Source organism: Rattus rattus, chromosome 8 (genome assembly GCF_011064425.1).
Source record: "Rattus rattus isolate New Zealand chromosome 8, Rrattus_CSIRO_v1, whole genome shotgun sequence".
Taxonomy (NCBI): Eukaryota; Metazoa; Chordata; class Mammalia; order Rodentia; family Muridae; genus Rattus; species Rattus rattus.
Window position 1 is genome coordinate 84,403,618 of NC_046161.1, and position 23,638 is coordinate 84,427,255.

General features: G+C 38.8%; 1 pseudogene; it reads left to right on the top strand.

Moving 5' to 3' along the window:
- Positions 1–23,638, top strand: part of LOC116908239 — a 67,740-nt pseudogene that overhangs the window by 38,967 nt on the left and 5,135 nt on the right.

Below are 23,638 nucleotides of genomic sequence, written 5' to 3' on the forward strand. Positions count from 1 at the left end.
TTCAATTATTTGTTAAATTTTTTATTATTCAGTCTGTGGCTTAAAATTCATATTTATAATAGTTCGTCATCTGGAAAAGACATGTATATTCCTATATGGTGAGAAGTCAAGACTAAGATATGAAATTATGGGCAAATATCTAAGGACTTGATAAAGCAGCTGCCTATCACACATTGGGAGTTGAAGGAAGTGAGTTGGGTCACTGTGAGCCCATGGAAAAGAGAAGCTCACGGTCACCTGTATTGAGTGATGTGCGCTGGAGAGCAAGAAGAGAAGGAACAACTCCTGAGAGTCTTGTGTAGGATATGGACAGGGAGAGAGGTTCTGGACATCACCCTTCCTTAAAACCTCAAAGCATCATCTGCCCAACACACATGAGCAGACATTTCTTTGGAAGGTTGGATAAAATGTAAATTCATGAAGTTATTAACAGTTTTTGGATTGCCCTTATAAGCCAAACACATTCAAAAACAAGAAAGAACTAAAGAAGTGGCTGATGACCTGCTCACTCTTTCTTCTGGGAAGAGGAAGGAAACTAATGGCGGACAGCATCGTTGATGTGCCTTGTCCGCTGTGGGGATGGAGAAGACTGGCCTCAGCCGACACTTGCAGAGGACCAGTGTCCATCCATCTCAGAGTCCCTGGGAGAGAGCTGACAAGGGTTTAACTGTGGCAGCTTTCAGCCTCAGTTTTCTGTGGTTTTCATGTTTATTGCTGAAGATTTAAAACTTGGTCTGGCTTGAAAAGAGGTACTGTTATAGATATTCAGACCCAATGTAATCAGTTGTGAGGGCCAATGGACAACTCCAGAGAGTTGGTTCTCCCCTTCCATCATAAGAGTCCATGGGAGTAAAGTGAAGTCATCAGACTTTACAGCAAATAAGTACCTTACCTGCTGAGCCATAATGTTGGCCGCTGATACTCTATAAAAATATTGTTCATGGCCCTCTTAGTACTCTCTCATGATCTTTCTATAAACTCTATTATGTTGAAGATACACTAATTCCGGAACTCCATAATTTAAGGCTATTGTGAGTAGTTAGTAGCTATGATGTGAATAATGGGTTTCATTATGGCATTTTCATACACACGCACGCGCGCGCGCACACACACACACACACACACACACACACAGGCAAGATATTTTTTTGATTGAGTTAACTCTACCCCCAATGGCCTCCCATACTTCCTCCTCTTCCCTACACTTATCTTTCTTAGTTCTTAAATCATATTTTTCATTTTCAAGTCATTTAAAATGTTTCCTACATGAGAGAAAATGGAATACTTGTTCTTTGGAGAATCATTTATTTTATTTGGAATGTTTATTTGTAGGTCTAACATTTTCCAGCATAAGGCATGTATCTTTTTAATGGCTGAATTATATTGCAGTATATATGTAATACATATTGTATTGTATGTATATAGTATTTTATATATAAAGTAACCTACTGTCACTCAGGTGACAGTAGATGCTGACGAGGATGTGGAGAAAGAGGAACACCGCTCCATGGTTGGTGGGATTGCAAACTGGTACAACCATTCTGGAAATCAGTCTGAAAATCAGTCCTCAGAAAATTGGACACTGCACTACCTGAGGACCCAGCTATACCAGTCCTGGGCATACATGGAAAAGATGCTCCAACATATAACAAGGACACAGGCTTCACTATGTTTATAGCAGCCTTATTTATAATAGCCAGAAGCTGGAAATAACCCAAATGTCTGTCAACAGAGGAATGGATACAGAAAATGTGGTAAATTTGCACAATGGAGTACTACTTAGCTATTAAAAACAATGACTTCATGAATTTCATAGGCAAATGGGTGAAGCTAGAAAATATCATCCTGAGTGAGGTAACCCAGTCACAAAAGAACACACATGGTATGTTCACTCATTGATAAGTGGATATTAGCCCAAATGCTCAAATTACCCTAGATGCACAGAACACATGAAACTCAAGAAGGATGACCAAAATGCGAATGCTTCACTCCTTCTTCAAAAGGGGAACAAGAATACCCTTGGGAAAGAATAGGGAGGCAAAGTTTAGAACAGAGGCAGAAGGAACACCCATTCAGAGCCTGCCCCACATGTGGCCAATACATATACAGCCACCAAACTAGATAAGATGGATGAAACAAAGAAGTGCAGGCTGACAGGATCTGGATGTAGATCTCTCCTGAGAGACACAGCCAGAATATAGCAAATACATAGGCGAATGCCAGCAGCAAACTACTGAACTGATAATCGGACCTCCGTTGAAGGAATCAGAGAAAGGACTAAAAGAACTTGAAGGGGCTCGAGACCCCATATGAACAACAATGCCAAGCAACCAGAGCTTCCAGGGACTAAGCCACTACCCAAAGACTATACATGGACTGACCCTGAAGTCTAACCTCATAGGTAGCAATGAATAGCCTAGTAAGATCACCAGTGGAAGGGGAAGCCCTTGGTCCTGCCAAGACTGAACCCCCAGTGAATGTGATTGTTGAGGGGAGGGCGGTAATGGCCGGAGGATGGGGAGAGGAACACCCATATAGAAGAAGAGGGGGAGGGGTGAGGGGGAGGCTGACTGGGAAACCAAGAAAGGGAATAACAATTGAAATATAAATAAGAAATACCCAAGTTAATAAAGATGGAGAAAAAAAGTAGTAGCAACTCATAATTATAAAAGTATATAGTAAAAAAAATTTAAGTAAAATAATATATGTTATATATTATATAATATCTTATACTATATTATAATTATTATATATAATATATAATGTTAATGAGTAATGCATAATACAAAATACATATGCACAATACACAATACATAATATAATATCTAATATAACATATGATGTAATACTACATAATATATAATATATAATTGTTCATATTATATACTATATAGTAATATAGTACTATATATAGTATACTTATATATAAAATCATTTTTGACAAGCAATGAGTATGATTCCATGACTTGACCGTAGCGGTGAATAGTTAATAGTCTTAGAGCTCCTGTCCAGTGATCGAGCTTCTAGCCACCAGCCGGAGCTCTCTGGAATCGTGAATGAAAGACACACGGGTCAGTTTAATTTTTAATATGCCTATGTAGCTCAATGGTTGGGCACTTCCTGAACCTCCCTGTGGCTGGCACACACTGCCCTCTGGGAATCCCTAGTTTACAATTTCTAGATCTATATTTAACTTTGCTGCCCCGGACCAAATGAGGGAGTGGCCCCTGTGGTCGTTTACCTTGATTCTTACCTTAAGTCTGATCTCTCTGTTCCTCTGTCATAGCGATTCTGTCTGTTCTTCTTTCCTCTTAGTCCTTTGCTCACACAATCTAAAAATTTCACCTTGGTCTCCTTGACCAACAATTGACTATGTAACAATTCTTTATTACCAACCAAAGCCAGCTGGGAGCTGGAATCCTCAGCGTGTGGAAACAAGGCTTTTGGCAGGGGAATTAAGATCAAGCATTAGAACCAGCGCCCAACACTTGACTAGTGTCAATCGTACCTAAGTCAACGCGTTTGTGTAGGTACCTCAACCGCAGGCTGTGTGAATTCTTCAGGTTCATACCCAGTGCGGTAGAGCTGGGCCATATGTGATTCTGTTTTGGGTTAGAGGAAGTTTTATGATGATCTCCATGGTGACTAGTATAATTTACATTCCTGTACCATTAAGTTATGTATTTTAGATCTGACTTTATTTTGTCATACATTAGTCCTTTTATTGCAGGATGTCTTAAACAGTTTCCTGATGGCCAGTTTGACTGTGGCACCATAGGTGGTGACATAGGTCCAGGGCCCAACAGCAACTGTTTACATGAAGGAACCATAGTGTCCTGTGGCCACCTGTCTTTTCATTTTGGTTTTGGTCAAGAAAGAGTAAGTTGTACTTGGCATGCTGGTTGGTTTCAATATTTTTCACCATTTTCTCTAGAGAAGCACCATGGGATATTTACCTATGATTTCTACCTTCTTAATGCTCTTTGCTATGTTTTGTGACCCACACTGTTAAAGCAACATGTGCAGGAATAATTTTAGATGTCTCCTAATTTTTAATGTAAGCATTTTTAGCTATAAAATTACCTGTTATTACAACCTCAGTTACAGCTCAGAAACTCTGGTAAGTTGTGCTTTAATCTTTATTTCACTCTTAGAATTTTTTTTCCCTTTTCTACAATGACTCACTACTCCATCAGGTGTCTTTAGTCTTTCAGCATCTGTCTGAGGCCTACGGTTTATCTATCCATTGCTTTCCAGTTTTGGTACACTATAATCTGATAAGATAAAGACATTATTCAAGTTTTTAATGTTTAAAATGTGGTCTGTAGCCTATGTTGTTTCAGAGCCCTTAGTTTGCAGAGGAGAGTGTGTATTTTATAGCTGCTATATGAAATGTTTTGTAAATGTTTGTCAAGCTCATCTGATATATCTCTGAATTCCTTTTTGATTTTAGTTTGGATCGACTATGTAAAGATGAATATGGATATAGAAGTCATGCATACATGTGTTAGAAGTAATCTGGCCCTTTGTGTGCGTGTTTGCTTAAGAGTTAAGAACACCAATGTTCTGTTCATGTTTAGTTACAATTGTCAAATTGATAAGATCTAAATACTACTCAAATACAGTAAATCTAGAAAACAAGAACTGGAAGTCAGAAAGGGAAAGAAGAATGGGAGGAAGAAAGAAATTAGGAAAAACAAAAATTACCTCCAAATAAGAACAACATCTACAGAAAATTACACGAATGTGGGATAGGCTATAAAAACAAAAACCTGAGTTTCTAACTTTTAAAAATATTTCTAAAATATAAGAACAATAAAAGTAAATGTAAGGCATATAATAAAGCAAAAACAGAAAGAGGGGTGTTGGAATGTTTTGAACACTTAGAGACTGCCAAGTGCGTGCAGGGAGCTGAACGTAGAGATTCCTGTTCTCTTCACTCCTACAGCTCTCTTTGCAAAGGAGCCCTTTCTGGCCACATTAAGCCACGATGTTTATGGCCAGGTGGAGTCTTTCACCCTCCCATGTGACTCCAGTTGGTAACATTCAGCTGCAGTGTCTCCCAAGCGCATTGAAGGCGTTTGTGTTGGGGAGGGAGAGTAAGCATAGCACTGAGATCTGAACAGGCAGAGGGCCAGGCTTTGTATGTTCAGTACCCACTAAGCATTAATCGCTTGGCCAGAAAGAGGCTTCAGTGCATGCCAAGTAGTCCACTGCCCCTTCATGTTCCTGAACTCTAGCAGTGAACCTGAGGACAGATTAATGGCTTCAGAGGTTTATACCTCCGTGACCTTTTGCTCCGAATTCTGAGTGATTGGTCTTCTCACAGACACTGAGGGCTTCGCCAGCTCCCCATCTGTCTTTCCCTGCCTGGGTTTAGTCTCCTGCCACCTGCACTTTATAGCTTGTCCAAGTCTCCTGTTATCCACAACTAATCTCCCTGGGCTGTCTCCTACACTTGGGGTAGAGCACTTGAGTTGAGTTGAATTCCTGACTTAAGACTGTCCTGTGTTCCCAGGCTTCAAGGGTAGATAGCTCAGGTTTTGAACAGTACATTTCTTCTGGCCATAGCCTCACGATCCAACTGCTCCTTCATCTCACTGGAGGGGACAGTATCTCAGTAACACCTGCGACTAAATGTGAGGCACTGTGACACCCCCGGGCTTGTCCCTGAGGGGGTTCTGGGGAGGAGAGGACTGTAAGTCTCTTTCATCAGGGTTGTTGGTCCTTTAGTGTGGGCTGTCTGTTCCCCTCACCAGGTCAGGGAACTGCGTGGCTATTTGCTTTGATTTTCCGTAGCTTCGCGCTGCTGTTTCTCTGAGTTTCCAGACACCCGCCACTGTGCTCATAGATTTCAATGGCTTCTCTTCTATCTACAATAAAGGCTCTTTATTTTTTGATACTGACACTGCTCCTTTACCAGGTCTCCCATAGGCAGTGCCTTACTCAGGAGTGTTACCAGTACTTCCAAAAGGGTGGCTTTTCCTGTTGTAAATTTTGATATATTTCTCATAAACCGAACACTATACTTATGTGGGTTTATTTCTGGGTTGTTTCTTGTATTCTATTACTGTTTATGTTTTCTGCCAGGACCATACTGCTTTGCCCCCCTCAGGCTCTGTAGTAAAACTTAAGATCAGGTACTGTGATAGTTTTGACATTTTCTCTTTCCTAGAGAATTTCTTTTGCTGCTTGAGATCTTTGGAGATGCTAATGAATTTTTTTTTTGATTTTTAGATTTTTTTTCTAGTTCTTTGAAGAATGCAGTTAGAAATTTTATGTCAGATTGTAGAGCAGATATGTGTATTTGTCTCCCCAGGGAAAGTCTTGTCAAAAAACAGTGGGCACCTGCAATTCTGAAAGGGTCAGATCACGCAGAACTAAATTTTAATCCTTATTGGAAAAGTCATATAAGTGTTTCTAGTTAAACTTTGGTCTTAGGAATGGATGATGGTTTGCCTTTGTGTGATCATGGTGGGAATGAGTGTGTGTGTGTGTGTGTGTGTGTGTGTGTGTGTGTGTGTGTGTGTGTGTGTGTGTAAGAGGCTGATGTGGGGAGGATTTCCCAGACAACTTGATTAGGATCCATGACTTCTAAGAATGGCAAATCCAGGAAGAAATGTAAAGTCTGGATTTTGTCGTGAGAAAAAAAAAAGCAAATTTGGAAAACCCCCTTATATTTGAATGAATGGTGTTATTACTTTATTAAAGGGCCAGGTAGTTAAGAATGTTATGAAGGGCCTGAACCCTCCCCAGCCATTTGTCACGCAGCACTGTGGACCAAGCCCAGCCCTCACTGGCCTGGGTGTGTCAGGAGATGAGCAAGTCGATGGTAGAGTGATGGGAGAGCGAGAAGTGAGCAATAGGTGGTGAAGGGATTGAAGATGAAGAGAAGACAAGTGATTTGTTTGCTATGAAGTGAGTCTGAACAGGAGACACCAGGGTCGTGAGGAATATCCTCATGTGAGTAGCCTGCACTGCCACGTAAGCCCATGTGTAAATCCTGGCCCTTATTGCCACTGAGCACCACATCTGGGTCTGTGGCTCTGCAGGAGCACAGATATATGTCCATGCCCATAGCCCCTATCACCAAAGGGCAGGCAGATATCCCTAATTGGGTTTGCTGCCTAGGGCCTTGCACATGTCCATAGTCTGAGCAGAGATAGTCCAGCCCCTCACCTGGCCCTGAGGATATGATGACTGAAGAGCTGCCTGCCCTCACTGGGTGCAGCACTTGAGAGAGCAGCCTGCACCACACTTCCCCTAAGCTGTGCAGTAGAGCTGGCGGTGGTGTAGGGCATGAGCAACAGAAGTTGGTAAGCAGACCAACTCAGCTACCATTCAGGTCCAGAGCCTTTTAGTTAGCCCACTTAAGCATCTACCCAATCTATGAACTGCCTGAATGTGTGAGGCCTGGGGGTTGGTCCTGCAGAACTAAAGGTTTAGGATCTCCATGACATGTAGAGATATTGCGTAGTGATAGAATACCCAAGAGAAGTCCTGGTGTGATCCAATATTGAAAGTGTGCCAAAAGTCAGAGGCCTTGAACCAGACCAATGACTCGTTTCAATGAACATGTACAAGTGAAGCTATTTGGACAAGAGGGTATATTGTGTGACACACCATGACACACATGAGAGTTTTGTTTTGTTTAGGGAAGGAGGTTCCAAGGGTACAGAGCAGATGTGGAGGGGCAGGGAGAGGAGTGGAACTTGGGTGCATGATGTGAAATTCACAAAGAATTAAGAAAAGAGAGTTAAAACAAAGAATCTTAACAAAACATATAAAATGTCGTAAATTTTAGCAAACCATGGTACGACTTTTATCTGGTAACTATGCAAGGCAAATTTTACATTGCAAAATAAATTAAGCTCTTTAAGTTAACTTGCAAGGAAAACGACACCAATATAATATAGGTATGTATTAGGAAGGCAGTTTAAGAGTCAAACTTTACAAAATAAAAGTCATGGGGGTGAATTCACTGCTTGCCCTTTTGGAGCATCTGGATTCAATTTCCTGCCCTCACATGGTATCTCACATTCACCTATAGCTACAGCTCCAGGGGATCCCTCTACAGTGCCCCATGGGTCCTATACGCATGTGTCATACACTCATGTACGTAGACACATCCATCCATGTCAATAAAAACCTTAAAAACAAAGGAAGAACGTTGTGTTAAATGCTCCTTTCTCAAATCCTTTACTCTTTTTAAAAATTAGTTAATAAATTATACTATATGTGGCTTTGACATATACTCAAAGAACTTGAATGCTAGTTGGTTTCTAGGTGGTGGTACTGATGAGAGAATGTCCTGCCTTGTGAGCATCATTAGCTGTTTTCAAGGAAGAGGTAAACATCAATGTTTTAAGCTTTACTAAATATTGGAAACTAGCTGTTCCCCTCTCTGCCAAATAAACACATTATAATTAAAAACATTATATATGATTGGTAAGAACATTTTCTTCACAGCAGAGCAGATGGGAAGTGCAAACATAACCATGTTTCCCACTTCTATGTCTGTCAAGAATCTTCCTTCAAATGAAGCTATTAATTTCCCTGCAGTTCTCTCCTTTAAAAAATTAACAGTATGTGTGCTGTGCAACTATATATTAAAGGATAACCAAAGGGTCTATCTATTTTTATGAATTCATAGCCTGCATACTGTCTGTAATTCTCACATCATAGTAATATTCTCATAACTGATACTTACAGTTTTATTAGCTGTGTAGCAGCTTTTGACCATGTTTATGTTAATTTACCTCCTGAGTCTATAAATGGACATTTAGGTGTTTTTCAGATTATGTTAGGTAAAATATACTCCTTTGAGTAAAAGAAACTGCCTATTCCCGGCATGCTGAGGGAGGAATATATTTAAAGTATTGTTAAATACTGCTAAACCTCTGTCAGTGTTAAGCTTTGTTCTTTCCTTTAAATGAGTTAAAGTATTGGGGGGCATGTGTGCATACAGTTATTAGGCACTTCCTTTGTGCTTTCAGTGCCTTGAGGTAAAGTCTATCAACTAAGTGGCAAGCCAGACCATTGCCATAGTGGCATTGGTCCATAGTTCACTTTAAACAGTTATGAATGCCTTGAAGAACATAGCAGCCCTAGTTGCTTGTTGCCAAAGAATGACTCTAGTTCCTAAATGTAGGGCTTCAACCATGACTACCTCAAAAAGCTTCTAAAAAATTTCTGTAGAATGTTCTACTTAGAACACACAGAAGGCCTGATACTGGTCCAAAGACAGTCCCTCATTTTAGAAGGGGTGATGGGTTCGGTAGGAGCACAGTTTCATATTTGCATAAGGAGCTGTTGCCTTGATGGGTTCAAACCTTTTGTATGTATGAAATGTATGTATGTATGTTCATGCCTTTTGTATGTATGAAATCCTTCCTGTTTGGTGCAAATTTCCTGACTTTGAGATAGATGTCAGCTGAAGAGTTTCAGAGAGTACCTGATGGACAATGATGGAGAGTGGACGGAATGGATACAAGAAGGGCTGTGACAAGCGGAAAACGGAAACCTACAGATCTTGTACTGAAAGAATAAAGATTTTAAACTATCCCCCACTGACCCTGCTGTGAGGACAAGTGCACTTCACAGCAAAGAATAACATAACTTATTTTGGGGATGTAGCCTGGCTATAGCCACCACAAACCATCTGGCCTCGATAAGGCCTGACTCAACAGTCCTGAGAAAAACGAGAATTAGGGTCAGCTTGCCCCAGAAGGAGGGTGGCCTAGAGTTGAACTGAGCCCAAGTTACAAACCAATGAAATTGCTTTATGTGACTGTTGCCAACTGCCTGTGTAATTTTCCCTAAAAATCCCTTCCCCTAATTGGGCTCGGGGTCGACTCCTCTGTCTTCTGTGTGAGATACGTGTCGTCCCCAGAGCTCTGGTTCCTCAAATACACCTCTTGTTTATTACATCAAGACTGGTTTCTCGTGAGTTCTTGGGGGTCGCGTTGTCTCGAGATTTGAGTGGGGGTCTTCCCTACCCCGGTGGTCTTTCAGTACTGGCTGGTTTGTGTGTCAACTTGACAGGAGCTGCAATTATCACAGAGAAAGGAGTCTCAGTTGAGGAAATGCCTCCATGAGACTCAGCTGTAAGGCATTTTCTCAACTAGTGATCAAGTGGGGAGGACACAGCCCATTGTGGGTGGTGCCACCCCTGGGCTGGAATTCTTGGGTTCTACAAGAGAGCAAGCTGAGCAAGCCAGGGGAAGCAAGCCAGTAAGTAACATCCCTCCATGGCCTCTGCATCAGCTCCTGCTTCCTGACCTGCTTGAGTTCCTGTCCCGACTTCTTTTGGTGATGAACAGCAATGTGGAAGTGTGAGCTGAATAAACCCTTTCCTCCCCAACTTGCTTCTTGGTCATGATGTTTGTGCAGGAATAGAAACCCTAACTGAGACAAACCTTAACTATAAAAGTTGCCAGATTGCTGATAAGCCTTGCTCACCACAAGTACACCCTAGGTATGAGAACTATGATACTGGCCACTGTCAAAAGCTGGGAAACTGTGTTGTGCAGCAGTTTTGTCACTCACTGTGGTGATTTGAAGGCGAATGTCTCCCATAGGCTCAGGTATTTTAATACTTGGTTCCATTTTGTGAGGCTTTTGGGTAAGTTTGGAAGATGTGGTCTTGTTGGAGGAAATATGTAACTAGACAAGGACTTGGAGGTTTCAAAGGTATGTGCCATTCCCAGATTGCTCTCTGATTCTGATTGAGGTGTGAGCTTTCAGCTGTTTCTACTGCCACGTCTACTATTTGTTGCCATGTTTCTGAACGAAGAGATACTCTTATCCCTCTGAAACCAGGAACCCAAATAAAAAAAATTTTAAAAAAATATAAGTTGTTTTGCTCGTGGTGTTTCATCGTAACAATAGAAAAGTAATGAATACATACATTTTGGTACACTACTTCCTTAAATAACCCCAACAAAACTTATGGTTTTCCAAGTTGGAATTCAGTGGTATTTTTACATCGATCTATTATTTCTTTCGTCTACTTTTTTCTTTTTTCAGAGCTGAGGACAGAACCCAAGACCTTGAGCTAAATCCCCAACCCCTGCCTTTTTGTGATTTTGTCTTTTGTTTTTTCCAATCTGCTATTTCTTATTTCTTCCCTATGTGAAGTGGGTAGATGTTTGTGTCTACCCAAGAATAATATCACACAACAGTAACTCACTTTTTTTTATTTTTACCTCCGTAAGAGATTGTAATACTTCTCAGATTGGTGTTAAGGATCACAGGGCCAGAGACCTGGACAAGCACTGTACAGTGAGTGTGCTGCACGCTGCTGCCTGTGGCTGTGGCCGCTGATGCTCGCTGACGCCTCAAATGGTTACAGCACTGTCCAGCACCTGCACTGAAACAGCCTCCTCCCTCCTCCCGACCATTCCTATCCATGTAAAGCAAAGGGTCCCAACCAACTGACGAGTAACACGATCAACAGATCACTGTGAGTTTTCTGTTCTTATCATTGATGAGAATCTATCAATTAATATGGTATTCTCTATGAATAAAAATAGAAAAATTATTAAAAGAGAATGCTTAAACTATTGACTTAGTGGTAATTAATACAACCAGATTAATACCTCACAGTGATATTAATACAACGAACTAAGGATGATTTTAAAAGTAATTGAATAAACTATTTTTTTAATCAAAACTAATTATCTTTAAGAGATAAAAGAGTCCTCTTTTCAAGTCAGGTGAACTGGCAAGTCTGGGTTATTTTCATGCTAACTGACTCTTAGAGCTTTCAAGTTTTTTGTTTTTTGTTTTTTGTTTTTTTTTTTTTTTACTGCATTTTTCATGTATCCTTTTTTTAACATGTCAACCAACACACTAAAAATTCAAACCAAACCAAATCAACCAACCAACGAAACAAACAAAAACCAACCAAGCAAAAAGCAAATAATCCTCAAAGAACTAAGACATACAGGCACACCAACAGTTGCTCTGCCCCAGGCTATGCTTCCCTCTCGGCTGATGTCCAGTTCTGTAGCTGACGCTATGTTGCGGGAGGTAGTTTACTCCCAGGAATGACTCTAGGATGTTCTCCGTCAGAGATTTGAGTCCCCACTGGTCTCAGAAACCTAAGTTCTAAGATCTCTGAAGTGGCCCTGTGTTTCAAACTAATCTCAATACACCAACAAAAATAAAAGTATTAACCAAATGGTATTTTCCTTCTTTGTATAAAGAATCTGTGTAAAGCTTGGGTTCAAGAGAAGTAAAAACAAACCACAAACAGACCTTAGACACCGTGCCTGGAAGAGACCAGGCTGGATGCATGCTGGTTATTTAGGAAATGGGACGGGGTCTCTGGGACTGGGGAGAGGAAATGGGAGACTTGTTACCAAACAAGTTCATCCAGATAATTAGAAATTAAAGAGACAGTCTCAGTCTTAAAAAAAAATGTTCTGCTCACAATTAGAATTACATTCTCAGCTTAAGAAAACCTGACACCAATGTCAGATGACATGGAGAGGTTTGAACAAATTCTAACTGACAGACTCAGGTAGAAAACTGATCAAAAGCACACCAAAAGAATAGGATCTTACAATAATTACAAACAACCAACCTTATGAAATATCGATAAATAATGTGCTATTTCAGACCCCCACTGGCCACATTGCTATAACCAATGGGAAAAGGTACATTATTGGGTCATGGGCACAAAGGAATTATTTCTTGGACTTTATTTCATTTTTTGTGTTCCCCAGCCCTGTTAGGACTGAACAATGTTGCCTTAGTAACTGAAGAAAAAAATATATATTGGACACATCTGTTGTTTATCCTCTATCATTTCAAAACACAATTTGGTTGTGCTGGCATGCAAAGTGATCCTTAATTTAATGAATGTACACAGTTTTCACAGATTTGCTATTAAAAGATCTATCTAAATTAGTTTTCAGGATTTTGGATTAGATGGAGAGAATAAATATCCAGTGCTAATGGAATATATTACCATCATAACTGCCTGATTAAAATTGAGATGTTTACATAATGAAACCTGATCCAGAAAGCTGCCAAAATGTACTGCCTGTATGCAGTAAACAACAGCAATAAACATTAGTAAACATGCATTAGCATTAGAACGTGGCTATGTGGGCCGTTCGGTAGATTTCATGCAGGTTACTTCACTGGCCCGATTAATAGATCATGATAGTTCCATTATCCACCCATATTCATCAAGCTGTTGCTCATGTGAGCGATCTGTATGTAACCAGCTCTATTCTTTCCAAATACATTTACCTTAAGGGGAAGGGAAAGAAAGTAGTGGGAAGCGGTCTGGATGATCACACTGCCGGACTGTCTCTGGACATACAGGTTAAATATTGTAATTACAGCTTTGCATCTAGGAAAGAGAGACTAAGAGCACCATAACTTCTGCAAGATGCCATGCCTGTCAATAAGTAGGTCACCAAAGCTAGGTTCAGGAGTGCAAACCTATACTTGTCCAGGCATTTGGGAGGCTGAGGCAGCAGAAAAGCAGTTTTAAGACCAACTTTTGCTACATAATGACTTCCAGACCAGCATGATGTACATGTCCCATAAAAGCAAAAGGCAGTAATAAAACAATCAAAAGCAAAATTCATTGCTTGTGGGTTTTCGAGACTGGGAGTCACACAGCTCAGTCTGACCTAAAATTTCTTAGTTCAAAAAGGACTCTGAACTCCTGATAGTCCCATCTTTACCTTCCAAGTACTAGAATTTGCAGGAAAGGGCAACCGATGCCAGCCAATGCTTATGTTTCACACAGAGAAGTCTGCTCTACCCTTCAGCTCTGTGGAAATAACGTACCATTTTGTCATCTACTCATTTTTGACAAGCTTTGCACTTTAAACAGAAGCCAAACTCACTGATAGTCATTGATTTCTGATTCAATTTTTCTTAGATACATTTTTCTACTGTTGATTCCTTTTCATTTTATTTACTTGATATTTTTTCCCTTCTTGTCCTCTTTTCATTTGACTTTTTAGATATGTTTTTATGTGTATTATCTCAAAATTGCATGCTATTTCAAGGGTATATGTGTTCCTTCTCCTCCTCCTCTTCTTCCTCCTCCTCCTCTTCCTCCTCCTCTTCTTCTCTCTCTCTCTCTCTCTCTCTCTCTCTCTCTCTCTCTCTCTCTCTCTCTTTGTGTGTGTGTATGTGTGTGCATGTGTACATATAGATGCAAGTGCATGTATGTGTTCATACATGTGAAGGGCAAGGTACAACCAACTTTAGTATCATTCTTAAGGTAACACCTACTTTGTTTCTTGTTTGTTTTGTTTCGTTTCATTTCGTTTCATTTAAAGACAGGTCTCTTACTAGCCTGGAATTTATCAAGCATGCTGGTTTGCTGTCCAGTAAGATCTTTGGTCTGGTTCTCCAAAGCTGGGAATACAAGCACGTGTTACCACACCCAACTATTTGAATGTGAGTCCTTCAGATCAAACTCAGGTCTTGATGCTTGCAGAGCAAACACTTTATTGACTGAGCCATCTTCCCAGACAACCATTCTTATTTTTTTAATTAATAGAAATTATAGCATTTTTCTCTTTGTTGTCAAACTGTAATGTTTTAGTGCTTTCCATTGACTACTAGGTAGACAATCTATTTCTGTTGTTGGATACGTTATTAGACTTTTATAGAGAAGTCTTATTTCTTATTAGATCTTATTGAGTTTCACTGCATATTATATGTGGGATTTATAAAATGATCAGAATTGTCTGAGGCTTATGTTCTTTTAAAAAAGATCCTCTGTTTGATTTTACTAGAAAATAACTTACTAGATCACCTGGCATATTAATTACTTTTCTTTTATCTGTAATAAAACACCAAAAGAGACTTATAGAAGACTTACAGGATTTACATGACCTATGGTTTCCTAAAGATAAGAATCCTTCATGATGGGAAGGTGTGCAGTAAGCGGGATTTGCTTGGGCAGTACTTAAACAGAGCAAAAGATTTAAAGTAATTGTCTATGATTTCTCACACATGCTAATATATTTCATTCCTCCTTGATAAATGGTTTCTGAATGAGCCATTCTGACTCCCCAAGTCATTCAGCAGGGGGATCCCACAGGCCTCTGATGCTTTCCTCTGAGGCATTTTTAGTGGGTGCTGATTAACCATTTGTTTTCCTGTCTGACTCCAGATTATTTCTTCTTTGTGAAGCTGTTCACTGTACTTTGCTGAAGGACCATGTGAGCATACAAAGTGGGTGGTATGGAGAGCTGCCTGTATCGTGCTTTGTGATATGTATAAAGCTTGAGAAATCCCAGGGGCTAGTGTTAACAACCTCTGTAATAGGTTTATATGTATGGCTATAGTCTGGTCTTACTTGTGTGTTTGAGACTCTGTCTGAAGACCTGAGAACTTTCATGCCTTTGTGGGGTTCTTGCTGTGCCGAGGGAATGTGTGAAAGCCAAAATGAGTTCTATGCAGACAGGACTCACAGTCCTTTTAATTAGTATACTGTTTTTAAGTTTTAGTTTAAAAATATTGTAAGCAAATTTTTGCCCTGGTTTAAAACTGAAGTCTTAACTATAGTAATTTTCTTGACTTTAAGTGTTAATGTAATAGCCAGTGTCCTCTAAAACCACATTGATACTGATTTTCCAAATTTTGAGATATGTGTTTTTTAATGTCAACATCATGAAAACATTTGTCAGACAGGACCAGGACACAGGGTCAGGACTTCCAGGAGACCTTTTGTGCAGAAAAAGAAGACTCCACTAAAAGAAGCTAAAAACAAGCTTCATCTGGGAGATTTCATTATTTCCCAACCTCTGGATCTGATATCAAATAAACTCAGAACTAGTGACATTCTCTGATGAACAGGATACCAAGCAGTAATTTTCTCCTTGGGCTATTACTACTACAGCTCTATTTAGCAGGCCATATTTATGAAAATTCAAATAAAAAGTGACTTTGAATGGTATTATGCCCAGTTTCTTCAAATTTGGGGAAAAGGGTTTAGGAAAAAAATATCATTGTCACTTCTGAGATAATCATGAGAACTTAAAACTAGTTAACCCATAGAAAATAATCATTACATGTTAATTTACTTTATTTATAAAAACAAATTATATAAGTGATTAAATGTAGTTTTTCATGCCAAAGTAGTTATATGACAAGATTTGATGATTTAATACTCTTTACAGCAGAATTTAATTTGACAAATCAAAGCTGTAAATAATGAGAATCAACAAAACCAAGAGCTGGTTCGTAGAGAATATCAGTAAGATAGATAAATGTGTACCAAACTAACTAAAGTGCACAGAGACAGTATCCAAATTAATAAAATCAGAAATGAAAAGGGAAACATTACAGCAAAAACTAAGGAAATTCAAGAAATGATGAGACCCTACTAGAAAACTGGAAAATCTAGATGAAATGCATGACTTTCTAGATAGATATACTAAAGTGAACTCAAGATCAGGTAAATGTTCTAATCCATCTCAAACCCCTAAGGAAATAGAAATAGTCATCAAAACCTGCCAACCGAAAAAAGCCCAGGGTCACATGATTTTACTGCAGAATTCTATCAGACCTTCAAAGAAGACCTAATAACAATATTTTTCAAAATATTTCACAAAATGTAAACAGAAGGCTTCATTACATGAAGCCACAATTAGTCTGAGGGAGAAAATAAGGAAACAACATACCTTACAATAGTCACAAATAATATAAATTATCTTGGTGTAACTCTAACCAAATAAGTGAAAGATCTATGTGACAGAAAATTCAAGTCTCTGAAGAAAGAAATTGAAGAAGACCTCAGAAGATGGAAAGATTTCCCATGCTCATGGATTGGTAAGTTTAATATAGTAAGGATGGCTATCCTACCGAAGGCAATCTACATATTGATACAATCTCCATCGATATGCCAACAAAATTCTTCACAGACCTAAAAAGAGCAATTCTCAAGTTCATATGGTAAAACAAACAAACAAACAAACAAACAAAAAACCTAGGATAGCCAAAACAATTCTCCAGAATAAATAAACTTCTGTGGGAATCAACATCCTTGACCTCAAGCAGTGCTATATAGCATTAGTAATAAAAACTACACAGTATTTGTACAGAGACAGGCAGGCCAATAAATGGAATGGAATTGAAGACCCAGAAATAAACCCACACACTATAGACACTCGATTTTTGACAAAGAAGCCAAAACCATACAGTGGGGAAAAAGGAAGCATTTTCAAAAATGGTGCTGATCTAATTGGTGGTCTACATGAAGAAGAATGCAAGTTGATCCATATTTATCTCCTTTTACAAAGTTTAAGCCCAAATAGATCAAGTACTTCTACATAAAACCAGATACACTGAATCTAATAGAAGAGAAAGTAAAAAATAGCCTTGAATCCATTGGCACGGGAAAAATTTTCCTGAACAGAACACCAATGGCTCAAGATATAAGATCAACAATTGATAAATGGGACTTCATGAGACTGAAAATATTCTACAAGGCAAAGTACACTTTGTCAATGGAACAAAACAGCAACCTACAGATTGGAGAAAAGTCTTTACTAATCCTTCATCAAATCAAGTACTAATATTCAAAATATGCAAAAACTCAAGAGGTTAGACTAAAAATGTAAATAAAAATTAAAAAAAAATTGATACAGAGCTCAACAGAGAATTCTCAACAGAACGATCTCAAATGTCTCAGAAGCACTTACAGAAATCCCCCCAAATCCTTAATCATCATGGAAATGCAAATCAAAATGACCCTGAGATTCTATCTTACACCAAAAAGAATGACTAACATCAAAAACTCAAGAGATAGCACATGCTCTCGAGGGTGTAGAGAAAGAGGAACACTCCTCCATTGCTGGTAGGGTTGCAAACTGGTACAGCCACTCTGGAAACCAATCTGGTGATTCCTCAGAAAAATTTAAATTAGCTCTTCCTGAACACACACCTATGCCACTCCGGGGAATACACCCAGAAGATAGGTGCTCCACCATACCACAAGGATATGTGCCTTACCGTATTCATAGCAGCCTTATTTGGAATAGCCAGAAACTGGAAGCAATCCAGATGTTCCTCAAACCAAAGAATGGTTACAGAAAAATTTGTTCATTTACACAGTGGAATACTATTCAGCTATTTAAAAGAGAACATCTTGAAGTTCGCAGGAGACTGCCCCCATTGTAACACTCCACACAGCCTTCAGACAACCTCCCCCTTCAGCTCTCATGTGCTCAATACCTTCTTTCCTCCTTTTGTCATCTTACCTGCACTCACTCTGACGTGTCTACAGTCACACAAACAGAAATCCAGACTCTGAATTTGAGAAACATGTGAGGTTTTTCTTTGTGAGTCTGAGATATCGTACTTACAATAGCAATTTTTCAGGTCTATTAATTTCATGCCAACTTCATTATTTCATTTTCTTTGCAGTCAAATAAAACTCTATTGCATATGTGTAACGCATCGTCATTATTCTTTGTTGGTTTAGATCTATACTCGTCCCACTTCTTTGCTACCGTGAACAGTAAATATGGATGTGTACAGAAATGGCATGAGCCCACGGCTTCCAGCTTGCTAGCTGTGAAGCAACCTCAGAGGTTTCTGTCACTCTCAGCATACCGAGACACGAAGGAAGCATACGTTCTCAAGCAGAGACTCCTCATGCTTTGCCAAGTATGCTGCATGTCTGAGGAAGTGGCCTTCATTATCCTTTTATCGTGAGAAAGTAACTTTGTTCATAGTTTAGACAACACATCTAAGAGTTGGACTGCTAACAGATTTCCCAGTCTGCAAGGAGGTTTGGGTCACTTTGAACCAAGAGAAGCTATTATTGCTAGGGGAACAGCACCTGATGAGAAAGGATGGGAAATCTTTATTCTGCTTTGCCTTTAAAAGAAGTTGAAACTTTGAATAAACTGTTTCTTGGCTGTCTTGGCTGTATACCCCCTGAGTCCTGGTTAATGTAACCCTCACTTGGGAGCCTGTTAAAACTCCAGACATTGATATGGATGCACAAGTAACTCTTTGGTAGAACACCAAGTCCATTGGGTATATGAGTAAGTGTGGTCATACAGTCAGCTAATTTTAGATTTTTGAGAAAACTTACTGCTTTACATAATGGCTGTAGTAGGGTACATTCCTTTCAGCCACAAAGAAGGATTCTTCTTTCCTAACGTCTCAACTACCATTTGTTCTCATGTCCTTGATGATAGCCCTTCTTGCTAGGGTGAAATGGGATCTCACGTAGTTTTGATTTTTATTTCACATATCACTAAGGATTCAGAAGACTTCTTAATACTTACAAAGCCATTTGTGTTCCTTCTGTTGAAAACAGTCTATTTTCTTGGCTTGTTTGTTGACTGGCAGACGTAGAGGTTTGGGTATTTAATTTCTGCACTTCTTCATTATAGTCTAGGCATAGCTGGCAAAGATTTTCCCCCATTCTGTGGGATGTCTATTTACTCTGCAGTCAGTTTCATTTCATGCACAGAAACATTTTAATTGTATATAACCTCATCTTCCTGTGTTAGTGAGATCCTGTTCAGAAAGCTCTTGTCTGTCCCTCTACTGCAGCGTACTTTCTTTATTTTTTGCCTAATATAGGAATGGTTTAGGGTTTAAATTAATATCTTTGATGCACAATAAATTTATTTTAATGAACCGACTCCACAGCGAATGCTTTATGACTCTGACAAAGAAATAAAAATGATACTAGATGATGAAAAGATTTTCCATATTTCCAGATTGTTAGAATTAGTACTGTGAAAATGTCTATATTACAAAAACATTCTATGGATTCAGTGCAATCGCCATCAAAATCCCAACGACATTCATCACAGAACTAAAAAAAAACCCAACAACAACAACAACAAAGAATCCAAAAATTCATATGAAAACAAAATTTCCAAATAAACCAAAATTTCCTTAGCATAATATTCAATGCTAGGGATATCACAATACTTGACCTTAACTTAGACTACAAAACTCTAATGAAGGCAGTACACTATTGCCAACAGAAACATTCATGTAGACCAATGGAGCAGAATAGGACTCCCATAAATAGATCCACACATCAAAGGCCACCTAGATTTTACAAGTGAGTCAAAACAGTACACTCCTTCAAAATAGCAATAGATGATTACAATGCCACAGGTGGTCTGGACTCGCTCTTGAGTTCATGCTAACGCTCTGCCATCTAGATTTAAGGTTGGAAGAGAGGACTTGATGAGATGGGTGCCACGCTGGCATCATCACTTCCCTGTGCTGTCGTGAGATTGTTTCCATAAAGAGGATGTTGCATTTCTGAGGGTTTTGAGCTTCCTACAACATGGCAACAGGGTTACAGAATGGAAGACCATAAATTAATATCCTCTAGACAATATTTGGATCTGTATAGCTTCTGAATTCTATTCCATGAGATACAGTCCCACAATACTGGATTCTTGGCTGTAACTGTTGAATATAATCAAAACTTTAGACTGGGGGTTGGGGATTTAGCTCAGAGGTCCAGCGCTTGCCTAGGAAGCGCAAGGCCCTGGGTTCGGCCCCCACCTCCAAAAAAAAAAACCAAAAAAAAAAAAAAAACAAAAAACAAAAAACTTTAGACTGAATTTTCAGGTAAGGATATTGCTTCCAAGGGGACAAATTCAATGAACAGTTAGATCTAAAAGGACAGAAATGAGTGAAATATTAAGAATAAATGAAAATAGACTTTAATAAAATCAGTGCGTACACTCAGTCGCATTACCAGGCCTCCAGCTTCTTCACTGAGCAGGATACGTACCGTCTTCATGAAAGATGGTGTGTGGCCTTTAACACTGTCTCCTTAAATACTGTATTATTGAGAACTTTGAAAGCGGTAAGTGGGTTCATAGTAAGGGAATTTGCATTGTACCTCCAAGGTGGTCATTTGTGGCATTAAGAAAACAAGTGAGAGCAAAGAGGAGGTCTTCCCAGCCCCATATCTTATAAGGTTTGAAAATGCAGAATGGAGGTACAATTCAGAGAGGCAGAGCATTTTTCAATCCCTAACGCTGCAAAAGAGTAATTTAAGCTGTAGATATATTGAGACTTACATTTTTTTTTTTTTTTTGGTCAAAAGGAAAATTCCGAAGCTTTGTAGGAGGCTTCTCCAGCCATGTTGGCAGGTAAAACTAGACTTTCAAGTCTAGAGGGACAATGATTATTTTTCACATAAGTTGGTCTCATGCAGTTCTTAGAATACACTTATCTTAAAATATATTCCTATTTACCTGAGAGTCAAATGGAACTTAATATTCTCTATTTTTCTCTGCTAAAGCTGAGGACGGTAATACCAGGGGGAATGGAAGGGGTGATAGAAAGTTCACTAATTTCAGGACTGCAGTGTATTGTATTGATTTAATTGTGAACAACACATCAATATGTCTGCCACAGCCAACTTGATTTGTATAGCACTGTCTGAAAGTTTTCCTCCTTGGTGTGTTGTATCCATAACAACTCAATTCAGGACACAGTGATTTTAAAAATACTATATAACTAGATGTAGTTACCAATTACACAATTACACCATTGCCTTGTACCAGACATAGTACAGACGAATGACTAACTAAACCATAGCTTTTCCAAATGATGAATGGATACAAGGCCTATTCTAACCATGGGGTAAATATAACCCAAAGTATCTTCCAAGCCAACCCCACCACAACTTCTATCTGAAAGATCTAAGAACTAAGATTTCTTTGGAACTAAAATGCCACAAATGTAACAGAGAATGAAGTATATTTCTCTCCAAGGCAACTTTTAGTTAGTATTTTAAATAACATGTAATTATATAATATGCCATCTAGAGTACATTTTCAAATTCAAGTTGCCCAGGATTACAGCCATTTTTCCTAAAGCTCTTTGTCTCTGCATGATTTACCCAACTTCACAGTCTCAATTTCCTCTCTGCAAAAATAAAAACACCTGATAAAAATTCATGCATTAGTTTATTTTAGAATTAAGTGAGATAAGTAGGACTAAATATGTGTCCTCAATCATTCTTAGCAATAATGTCACCACGGAAAGAAATGGCTAGAAAACACACATGCTCATGTGACACTAAAGAAAATATCCACAAAAAAGCACAGAAATGATCCTGACAGTTGTTGTCCCTAGAAGACTTACTTGGTTTTCTTTCTTTTTCTTTTCTTATTAAATAATTTTTCTAAACTTATATAATTTTATAACTAAACAAAATTAATATTTAACTGACCATGATCAGAGTACATTTTAAAAATTGTCTTCAATATCTTTTTAAACCAATTAAAATTTTTAATTAAAATATAATTAAATATAATCACATCCTTTTTCCCTTTTGTCCCTCCAATCCCTCCCATCCTTTTCCATCACTTTCTTCCAAATTGATGGCCTCTTTTTCTTTGATGATTATTGTTACGCACACACACACACACGCGCGCGCGCACACACACACACACACACACACACACACATTCAACCTTCTATATCCATTTAGTGCTGCTTGTATATGTTTTCACAGTAGAGCACTTTGTATTGGATAACCAATTAGGTTGCTCATCCCTGAGAGAGACTAAATTTCTCTCTGCCAGAAATCTCTAGTTGTCTGTAGTTTTTCCTCTAGTCACAGGAACCCATGGGATTTCTCTTTTCTATGTTAGCATGTCTATTGATATTCAAATTAATTCTCCTTCTCTCAGGAGTCATTAGTTGACTGTAGTTATTTGTCTAGCCATCAGAACCCTTGTGTTTTCTCCTTTCTATTTTAGTATGCCTGTTGGTATTCAAGTTAAACTCAGCTTAAATCTTTTGAGTCCTATGTTCAAAGTTTAAGGTTTCTTAAGCAATGGGTACTTGCCTTCAAGTTCTGACAGGGAACCAAGAACAATGTTAATAACCTATAATTTGGGAGTAGTCATTTGAACTCCCCTGACCAACAACTCAAATGACTGTTCTTGTGTCTGGTACTGGATGTGGGGTGTATTAGATAGTCAAACATTTTTGTGAGAGCATTATCAGTACATTTAATATAATTTTTCATAAATTTTAGAAATATTATACATTATAATTTTATATTTATTCCTCTAGTCCTTTCCAAATAAATTCTACTAAATCAGATGTCAACTACGTATAGCACACTTACTTCATATCCTCCTTATTTTATATTACTCATTGGGTCAAATTACTGGTGCCCATATACCTTTGTGTATAGGATTATCTAATGGAGAGTGGTTGATCTCATGTGACCTACACCATCCAATGGAGTGTGGTTGATGTACTGTGTCCTACCTGACTCTTCCATCCACAGAAGTCATCCACTGTCAAATGTCCCTCAGTATTTGGAACTTGTGAATTCATTTTCATAATAAAATGTTGACCAGCCTGATCTTGTGTAAGCAACAAAAAGGTTGTATGAGCTCACAAGTTTACAGGTTCAGTCATATCTGGAAGATGTTGTTCTTTTATGTTCCTCTCCAACCTCTAAGTCTTGCAGTCCTCTTCTTCCCTCATCTATGACAATACCTGAGCCTTGGGAGGTAGGCATATGAATGTCTCCTTGGCTATATATTCTGCTGATACTTAGTCTCTAAATCTGAGCAATTCTGGATTCATGCATTAGCCACCACCCACTGAACAAAATTCTCTAATGAAGTCTGAG